General features: G+C 55.3%; 1 protein-coding gene across 1 annotated transcript in view; it reads left to right on the top strand.

The window, feature by feature from the left end:
• The first annotated feature begins 5356 nt into the window (after positions 1 to 5356).
• The window catches only part of KANSL1 (KAT8 regulatory NSL complex subunit 1), an 87607-nt gene continuing 83545 nt past the window's right edge, over positions 5357 to 9418 (top strand). Inside the window, exon 1 of the mRNA XM_061367871.1 lies at positions 5357 to 5511. The gene's annotated coding sequence lies outside the window, so the exon portion shown is untranslated. The remainder of the gene's footprint in view (positions 5512 to 9418) is intronic.

Below are 9418 nucleotides of genomic sequence, written 5' to 3'. Positions count from 1 at the left end.
CATCCTTTTTGGTCAGGAGCCATAGGCCCACTTTGTGGTTTGGAAAATAAGCCTGAAGTGCTGAGCAAAAAGGCAATTCTCTGATTTATGTTTCGAAGAAGGAGGAGAAGCAGTGAAAAAGAGGCTTAAACCCCACTAAATAGCATGAAAAGGAATTCCTAAAACCTGAGGAATGATAGTAAAGGAGCTTTGTGCCTCTGCCCCATTGTTCTGATCAGGCTGGGGCTGGAAGCTTTTGAATAACATGGAAATCATGACAAGTTGCAATGGATTTTTGTGGCCATAGACCTTCCGTTGCCTTGGGGAAGGAAGGGGCTTGGATGGCCCAAGAGCATCCCGTGTCTTTCCTGGCATGGTTTCCCCACCCAACCCCAGTGTGTCCACTGCACCCTCGGTGTCAGTGCTGGGCTGAGGGTCCCCAGTTCCCACCTTCATTGGCTTCCTTTTGGTCCCAAACATCCTTTCAAACCAAAAACTGGGAGTCAGCACATGCTACTCTCCAGCCTTTCCTGTACCAAGCACTTGTTGAAATGGAGCCCAGAGATCCAGGGAACGAGGTGCCTTTTTCCCTTTGGTTCTCCACAAACTGTAGTAAAATTCCTCAGCACCCTCAAAACAGCTCCACATTCCCCTGGGATGGTAAAGGGGAAATTGTGCTACCTGGTAGATGTACAGCTGGAAAAGAGCCCTTGCTTTAGGCGTACATCAGACTTTAAAGTGGTTTTACTTCCCCCTCGGGTACCATCCAGCCCATGCTTGATTTTCCCTTCTCAATAGATAAACTTGGGCTTCACTCAGTAGAACTTGCTCTCTGTAGAGGGACAGGGAGGAGGAGCATGAAGGCAGCCAGGTTGGAGCAAGTGTGTTCTCTGAAACAAATTAGGGCGCCATCATCTTCTTCGACCACACCACTGGAGAGATGCAGAGTGTGGGTGCGGAGCATCCTGTTTCCATTGGCACAACGGCCGTTGTCCTTCCCCCCCCCCCTTTTTTTTTTGTTTTGGCTTTTCTTGACTTTTTATTTCCAAAATTGTACAATGTTAGGGAAAAAACCAAAATCTTTTCTGTTCATTTGTTTGCAACTCATTAAAGGATGTGGAAAATCCAAATAAACTACTTTTAAAAGCAGGTTATCCCCTGGTGCTTTGGGATTCAGCCTTCTGGAAGTGGGAAGAGCTGGGGTGGAAGTGGATGCTCCCTGGGGTATGTGGGGCTGGTTTGTGTCCTGTGGTAGCTGGTGATCATAGAAGCATCATGGAATGGGTTGGGTTGGAAGGGACCTTAACGCTCATCCAGTTCCACCCCCCTGCCATGGATAGGGCCACCTTCCACTAGAGCAGCTTGCTCAGCCTCACGCTCAGAGGAGGAGGGGTAAAATCCTGTTAGCCCAGAGCACCCGACTTCCTCTGCTGTTGTCACCTCTGCTGTTCACATCCGTGTGCATGGAGCTCTTGATTTCTCAATCACTTTGGGTCCAGCTCCTCTGTAACCCCACAGCAGTGGCAGCCACGTGAAGAGGGACAGGAGGGGACCCAGCCCCTGCCTGCAGGTCACAGCACCAGACCCAGGCACTGAACCCCCTTCCAGCTGCTGGGCAGGGTCATGGAGCAAAGCCGTGGACCGGGAATGCTGGGCCCAGAGCAGCTCATGGAGGTGGAAATGGGATGGATCAGGGTGAAGGAGGCTGAGGGTTAGGCGTGCAGCAGAGATGTGAGACTGGTGAGAACAGGGGGACTGGGTGCAGTGGGGAACTGTCCCCTCTCCAACTGGACACTGATGGCTTCAGCATCCGCTGGTGCCCGGCCGTCCCCTCTGAGGTTCTGGGGGTGTTCCTGGTCCATCTCTTGGGGGTCCTGCTCACACAGTCTCATGTGATGCTCTCACCCGTTCCCATCTGGGACCTGCTCTCCTGGCCCAGACTATTTCACCCAGCCTCTGGAGGGGACAACACAAACTGGTCTGGGGTTCTGCGGTGGTATCAATATGGGAAGCATCAGAAACACCTCTGGCATCAGAGAACTCCACTTCCAAAGGTCAGTCCCATCAAAAACACCCCAGAAAACCAGAGAGGAGCCACAGGTTCCTTTACGTTCATCAGTGAGAATCCTCCTGTCCCAGTTCATATCCAAACGTGTGCAGCAACAGAAGTTCTTTACTGCTGGGACACTTGGAGCTTAGGAAGACATGAGGATGAGTTTGCTTCTTTCTGCCTCTCTTGGTATCTCGTGTGTCTCAACAGCTTTAGTGGAAGCACTTTCGGGCAGGGGTTTCTCCCAGCCCCACTGCACCCATTTCTAAGTACTTTCAAGGCAGAATAGAGCTGTATTCAGGAGTAACAGCCTGGTTGCAACCGCTGTACCAAACCCACCCTCCTTGGCAAGGAGAGGCAGAGGATGCTGTCTGCATGGGGGCCAGGGGATGTGGCTGCTCTGGGTAATGTAGATCTGGAGCAGTTTGGGTCAGAAGCTCCCCCTGTGTCCCCCCTGCAACAGAAGGGGTGGTGGAAAATCCATGCCTGCTGGAAAGGAAAGGGCTGCCTGTATCCAGTAACGTGTGTGCTCATCCTCTGGCAGAGCAGGAATCTCCTTCCTCCCCATGCTGATGGGTAGGACCATCATGTCCAGCTGATCCCATGAAAGCCTCTGGGTGCAGCAGTGTCTCTCCCTCCATCAGCACCCTCCGGTGAATGGAGCCACCTGGACAAGGAAATCAAAGCTCAAACCCAACCCAGGTCATCCATGGAGCCAGAAATGGGAATTTCCTCCTTCGATCCACCGCGCGGGACTCACCTTGCTGGGATGCTGGGGATGTTTATGATGGTGCAAACCATCCCAGGCATTCCTGGGCACGGGAGGTCACCTGCAATGTGCATCTGGAGCATCTCAAACGTCCTCTCCATGGCTCTGCTGTCCCAAAGGGAAGCGGTGCCTCTGTCCCAGCAAGGAGCATCGGTGGAGGTGAAGGAGCCGGTTTCATTCTCAGCACAGGGGACTTGTGCCTTGTGCTGGGGTTAAACCCAGTCCATCACCGGGGTAATGACCTGAGAGACAGGGACACAAAGGCCCAGCCCTGGGGGTGCCCGGAGAGCAGCGCCGAGGGGTCCCCCCTGCCCGGTGAAGAGGGTGATGCTGATGGTGACCCCAACTTGAGTCGCGTGTGGCTCTTGAGGGACCAGTGGGGGGCCCATGGGAGCCCTGGGGCCAGCCCTGCCATGGCCACAGGCTGGGGGGACACAGGGCAGGGATGTCCGCCCTCCAGCAGCCCCAGGGTCACCCGTGGGGCCCAGGCCTGTGTCACCCATGGGGCAGAGGCCCAGTGTCACCCGTGGGACAAGGGGCCTGGTGTCACCGATGGGACATGGGCCTGGTGTCACCCATGGGACAAGGGGCCTGGTGTCACCGATGGGACATGGGCCCGCTGTCACCGGTGGGACATGGGCCTGGTGTCACTGGTGGGAAATGGGCCCGGGGTTACCGGTGGGACATGGGCCTGGTGTCACCAATGGGACATGGGCCCGGTGTCACCAATGGGACATGGGCCCGGTGTCACCGGTGGGACATGGGCCCGGTGTCACCGGTGGGACATGGGCCTGGTGTCACCGATGGGACATGGGCCTGGTGTCACCAATGGGACATGGGCCTGGTGTCACCGGTGGGAAATGGGCCCGGGGTTACAGGTGGGACATGGGCCTGGTGTCACCATTGGGACATGGGCCCGGTGTCACTGGTGAGACATAGGCCTGGTGTCACCGATGGGACATGGGCCCGGTGTCACCGATGGGACATGGGCCCGGTGTCACCGATGGGACATGGGCCTGGTGTCATTGGTGGGACATGGGCCTGATGTCACCGGTGGGACATGGGCCTGGTGTCACTGGTGAGACATGGGCCTGGTGTCACCGGTGGGACATGGGCCTGGTGTCACCAATGGGACATGGGCCCGGTATCACTGGTGGGACATGGGCCTGGTGTCACCGATGGGACATGGGCCTGATGACACTGGTGGGACATGGGCCCAGTGTCACCAGTGGGACATGGGCCTGGTGTCACCAATGGGACATGGGCCTATGTCACCGGTGGGACATGGGCCCGGTGTCACCAATGGGACATGGGCCTGATGTCACCGGTAGGATATCGGCCTGGTGCCACCAGCGGTCCGGTGCCCGGGGGACGGGTGCCCTGGGCCCTGCTCACAAGTGGCCTGTGGCCCGCAGGACACCCCACGGCCGCCGCGGGTCACGACTCGGTGCCCCCGCGGGCCGCCCGCTCCCCGCCGCCCGCCGGACACCGGCCCTGCCCCCGCCATCCCCTGCTGAGGCGAGGCCGCCGCCGCCCCCCGCCCGCCGGTACCGCGGCCCGGGCGGACCCGCGGCTGCCCCGGGAGGCGGCCCCAGCGCCCGGGGCCTCCCTGCGGGCAGGGCCGGGGCTGGGGGGGGGCAGTGCGGGGCTCGCGGGGAGCGGAGCGGGGGCACCGGGGGTCCGCGGGGGGGGGTGCGGGGGGTGCCGGGCAGGGGGCGAGCCGCGGCACCGCATCAATCACCGCCCGCCCCGCCCCTCCCGCGCTGATGGACGCGGCGATGGCCAATGGGGAGGGCCCATGCCCTGCGCGCAGCCAATGGGAGCAGGGGAGGGCGGAAGGTCCCCACTTCAAGGCTGGTTGAGCGGCGCAGGTAGGTGCGGGTGAGGTGCTGCCGGTGCGGGGCGGCCCGGGGGGGGGGCCGGGCCTGGTTGCGGGGAGGGAGGAGCGGGGAGGGGGGTTCGCAGAGCGGAGCCCACCGAGGGTCGGGCCCCGTCGCCCCCATCGCGCCCGCGGGCAGCGCCAGGCCAAGTCCCGCGGCCGCCCCCCATCTCCCCGCCGCTGTCCCGCAACTTGTGGGGCTGAGGGGGGGGGAGGAGGGGCGCGGCTCCTCCCTTGGCCCGTTGGGGAGTTGCGGGGGGCACGGGCCCGGTGCAGGGCCCGGGGCGCCGGGAGGGAGCTCCGCCCCGCCGCGCTGCCCGGGGGGGCCGGGCCGGGCCGGCTCCGTGCGGAGCGGGGACCCCCTCAGGCCCAGCGCCTCCATTTTAGCCCGGGGAAGCGAGGCCGCGCCTGGGGGGGGGCGGTCCAGGAGGATGCGGGGGTTCCCCCGCACCCCTGCTCCAGCCTCTGGGCGCTGGTGGGCCCGGCCCGGGGCGGGATGGAGCTGCGGGGGGTGTGGGAGCACCGGGGTCGTTGCGGTTGTGCCCCCCGCACCGTTGGCAGCCTTTTCTCTCCGCAGGTCCTGGATTTTGCCACCTCCTCAAGGAAATACACAAGAACTCCCATCCCTCGCAGGCGGAGGCTGGAAGCATCCCGAATCCCTGCCCGTGGAACCGGCCGAGTGCCTGGATCCAAGGTGTTGAGGATGGGCCTGGCCAAGATGCCCAATGGGGTTTGGGCTCCCCGCTTCCCATCGGGACAGCCCTGGTGCTGGACTTGTGACCGGACACACCGGGATGCATTCGCAGGAGGCCCCTCAGTGCCTGATGGTGTGAGGTGAGTCTGGAGCCTTGCACGTAGCTTCTTCCTGGATGGGTAGCTTGGAAATGGAGGTTCAGGAATACAGCTGGGAATGGGGGTTCATCCAGTGTTTTCCCCTCCAAAATCATTCCAATGCCTGTATGGAGTGAAGAGACATGTATCCTCCTCTTGGGAGTGTGAATATGTGTGGCCCTGTATGCAACAGCATTAAGGGATGATTTGTCCAGAAGCAGCAACATCTCCTGCTCTTCCCTCCCACTTATTGTATGCATCCATAACCCCAGGTTTACATTGACCAGGTCCTTTTTACTTGCTGATGTAATCTGGTTTATCTCTGTGCTTACACCAGTAAGAGAGCTGTGTGTGTAACTGTCACAGTGGTCTTGGCTTTGTCCCATGAAAACCAGAGGTCTAAACCAAGGTTTTCATGCTCATGTTTCTGTGTCTGGGATTCTCCATGGGTGAAGTGGCTTAACCTGTGATAACACTGGCAAGGTAAGACTTGTGTCCTAAACACATCGGTGCAGCAATCGAGTTGTGTGGAGGTGAATGAAACCTGAAAGGAGGCACTGAAGGGAAGGATATTGCCCTCTTTTCATAAATCTACAAGCCAAAGCAGCCTGACTTTAGGCCAGTTATGGAGGCTGAATTGAGACAACTTCTCTCGTAATGGGAAGACCCAAAGCTTTACTTAAACCTTGCACACTGACCTTAGACACATCTGCACTGGTTGCTGATCTCTGGCTAATGCAGCAGTGAGAGCTCTTTGTACACATAAGAACAGTAAGTTGTTACTTGGGCTTCCCTGTTGCAGGTTTTGGAGGTTATCACTAGGTTCCTTGAGGTCTGTGGGCCTCCAGCTTCTGCTGGTGGGAAGTCAGCAGAGAGCTGCTCTGGAAGCTGGTCCTTGCTTCCAGAGTGTCCCATGCAGATGTATTGGCTAAGTGGGGGTTTAGCATGTGGCTGTGCGGAACAGGTCAGGGATGGGCCTGTGGGAGGAGAACTCCAGGTCCTTCCAGCTTCCCTGGAGCTGAGGGATGAGGTGTGCTCATGACAGTGGGTCACACCTGTGTGCACCGAGGATGTGCAGGCCATTGTCATGTCAGGCTGTCACCTCTGGCACTTCAGCTTAGAGGCATTTACTGCTGGTGAGCATCTAGTTGGAGCTTGGTGTTTTGAGTGCATCTGTCCCTGTGACAACTGCTTGAAGCCTCTGGTTAGTTTGTATTTGAGGGTTTCTGTACCCTGCATCCCTGACTTGTGCTCAAACCCTGGTGCCCAATGTTACTGTCACAGTTTGCAACGCTTGTTCCTCATAGAAGAAGTTCTATGTAGCTCTTCACCTGCAGCTCCTCAAAAGGAAGGGAGGGCTTCTGAGAGCAGGAAGGTCTGTGTGGTCCTTGACACCTAACAGATGGAGGAAAAACCCTGCAGATGACAGTGCCCCAAAGCTCTGTGCTGTGCTGGTGGCCACAGACCAGGGACTTGCTGCTGTCTTCCTTTTGGTGCCATTTCCCTGTGGTCTGGGCACTGATTCTCCTGCACTAGACTTGGCAGAGGAAGTATCAATAAGGAGAGTGTGTAGGGATTTGACTTCTTCCACCTGTGGTCCCTGATGTCTGCCTGCGCTGCTGAGGGTGGGTTTGGTCAGGACTGAGGAATTTGTGTGACTCGGGGCTGAGTCTTCCAGGTTAGATTGTGTTACCTCTGCAACAGCAGCTCTCGGAGCACAGTGCTGATCCCGAGATGCTGGGTGGCTCTTGAGCACGACCAAAAGAGTAAGTGACCTGGTGTCCCGGTTATCAGCTGTGTTTCGGTCTGATTCAACTGCTCCTTCAGTTTGGGATTAAACTGAATTAGAAGCAGCTGCCAATAGAGCAGTGATTTTTTTCCATGAATCTGGAAATCCACACAGTGATAGAATGGTTCCAAGTGCCCTCCAGCAGAAATGGAAATGGATTCTGTTGGTGGATCTGAGAGAAACTGTGTGAAAAAGACCATAACACAAACTAATGAACAGAGACTCTTACAACTAGCGTTAATCTTGCCTGTGGCAGAGGGAGAGCTTCCACGTCCCAGTGTTGGAAGTGGCTGAATGGCCTTGGGTGGTCTCAGGTTTGCTGCTGACTCCCGAGGAGGAGTGTGAGGTGCAGGATTTGGTGCAGGTTGAATCTATGAAGATGTTCTGTGAGCCTTAGCCAAGGCTCGTGGATAAAGGGAAGTACATCAAGGCTTTCCATCTGGAAGATAAGGAAGGGTTGAGTTGTAAATCTGGACTCCCATACTGCTGGTAGCATGCTCCTGCTTGTTACCAGTTGCTGGGTTCCTCATTCTTCTAACTTTTTGTTCATGTGAAAATCCTTTAATCTGTGTGTCTGTCACACAGTGGAACTGAACCTTACCCCAGCCCATAGGAACACAAGTGTCTCATGTCCCTGCTGTAACTCCACAGAACCCATAGGCTATTTTTCAGTGTTGAGATTTGAGAGGGTTGTCCCCTGAAACTCAATGAGCTCATGTCTCATGGTGTTATAACACATGGGCTTTTATGTGGTTAATGCAGGATTACATTGCCTTCTCCTCTGCTTTCCTCTCCCACTGCTCCTCTCCCGTGATAAAACCACCTATAACCTGAAATGGATAACCTGAAGGAATGCAGCATTTACATGTGCTGTCACCTTATTTATTCTGCTGTTCACTTCTATTTTCTTTCATTGCTTGCATCATTAAGTGTCTGGGATCACACAGTCCCTCTGCACAAAACATACTGATGTCCATAAAGAAGTATTGCCTCAGTTACAGCCATCATGGTGTTCCTTAAGCAAATACGCAAGCAGGCTGATGGGATCTGAGGCTTACTTCTGCACCTCTTGTGCAGCATCATCCATGTGTTTTGGATGCATCTAAGCCAACATGATGATGTTGTTGGCAACTCTTGGGGACCTGCATGATCCAGGGTTACAACTGGATGTTTTACTCTCTGCAAGTTAATAAAACCTGGCTAGGGGTCCCCAGCTTCACAACTGAGGGTGCTTTATTGCGAGTACTCAGCCTGATGTTCTTCTTTGGAAAGTACTTCACTGCATCCCTCAAGTTTATATGAATAGAAGTTCCCATGAGGACTTTAGGAAGTCAGGCTCTTCTGTAGAACATGCATCAATCTGATGCAGCAGTGTGGAATATGAGAGTACTTTTTGGCAGGAGGAGACCAACGTCTTTGGTAAGGACCCAAAAATACATCAGTGAAGTGTGCTTGTTACCTTTGTTAAATGGTCTTAGGTTCCCAGCCCCTCATCCCAGTGGAGACCATAGAAACACATTTTGCAGTTGAAACAATAATTGATTCAAAATAGCTTATTATTAGAACAAATTCCACTTAACTTCACAGCAGATGAAATTAATTTTCCTCTAGCCTGGGTGCCAATACAGCTCTGACCTTGAGAGGAACTGAGTAGAGCTCTCCAGTATGAGAACATCCATGAAATGATGAATGTCTGTATCCAATGGCTTGATCTAAATCACCAAGGGGGTTTTCAATCAAGATCTGTTGCTTATGTGAATCACTTAGCTTCTTTTTAGTGAGTAGCACATTCCTTTCCTGTTGATATCAAGTCCATCCAGCCAGAAGTTGCCAGGGAAGATCCAGGTTTGGGTGTTGACCATAGGATACATTAGGAGATTCGGTACCTGCCTGATGAGGGAGGTGTCAGGGTTGCTGAGCTCTACCAGCATCACACTAGTTACCTTTCTGTGGCTCTAGTTTTTGGGTTTAAAGGACTTTGTTATTTTTTTTCCTTTCCAATGAGCATTTTGAGAGTAGCTGACTGGGATGTGCTGTGTCTGCTCAGCTAAGGGATGCCTTTCTTGCCATGAACCAGGTTCTGTAATGCCTCTTCAACATGATCAGAAGAGTGATGATCAC

This window comes from Neopsephotus bourkii, unplaced genomic scaffold, assembly GCF_033783945.1.
Source record: "Neopsephotus bourkii isolate Nb327-2 ecotype Australia unplaced genomic scaffold, CSIRO-AGI_Nbou_v1 NB_1400, whole genome shotgun sequence".
Taxonomy (NCBI): domain Eukaryota; kingdom Metazoa; phylum Chordata; class Aves; order Psittaciformes; family Psittacidae; genus Neopsephotus; species Neopsephotus bourkii.
Note: the sequence above shows the minus strand (reverse complement) of the source record. Positions and strands in the feature narration are given on the sequence as shown.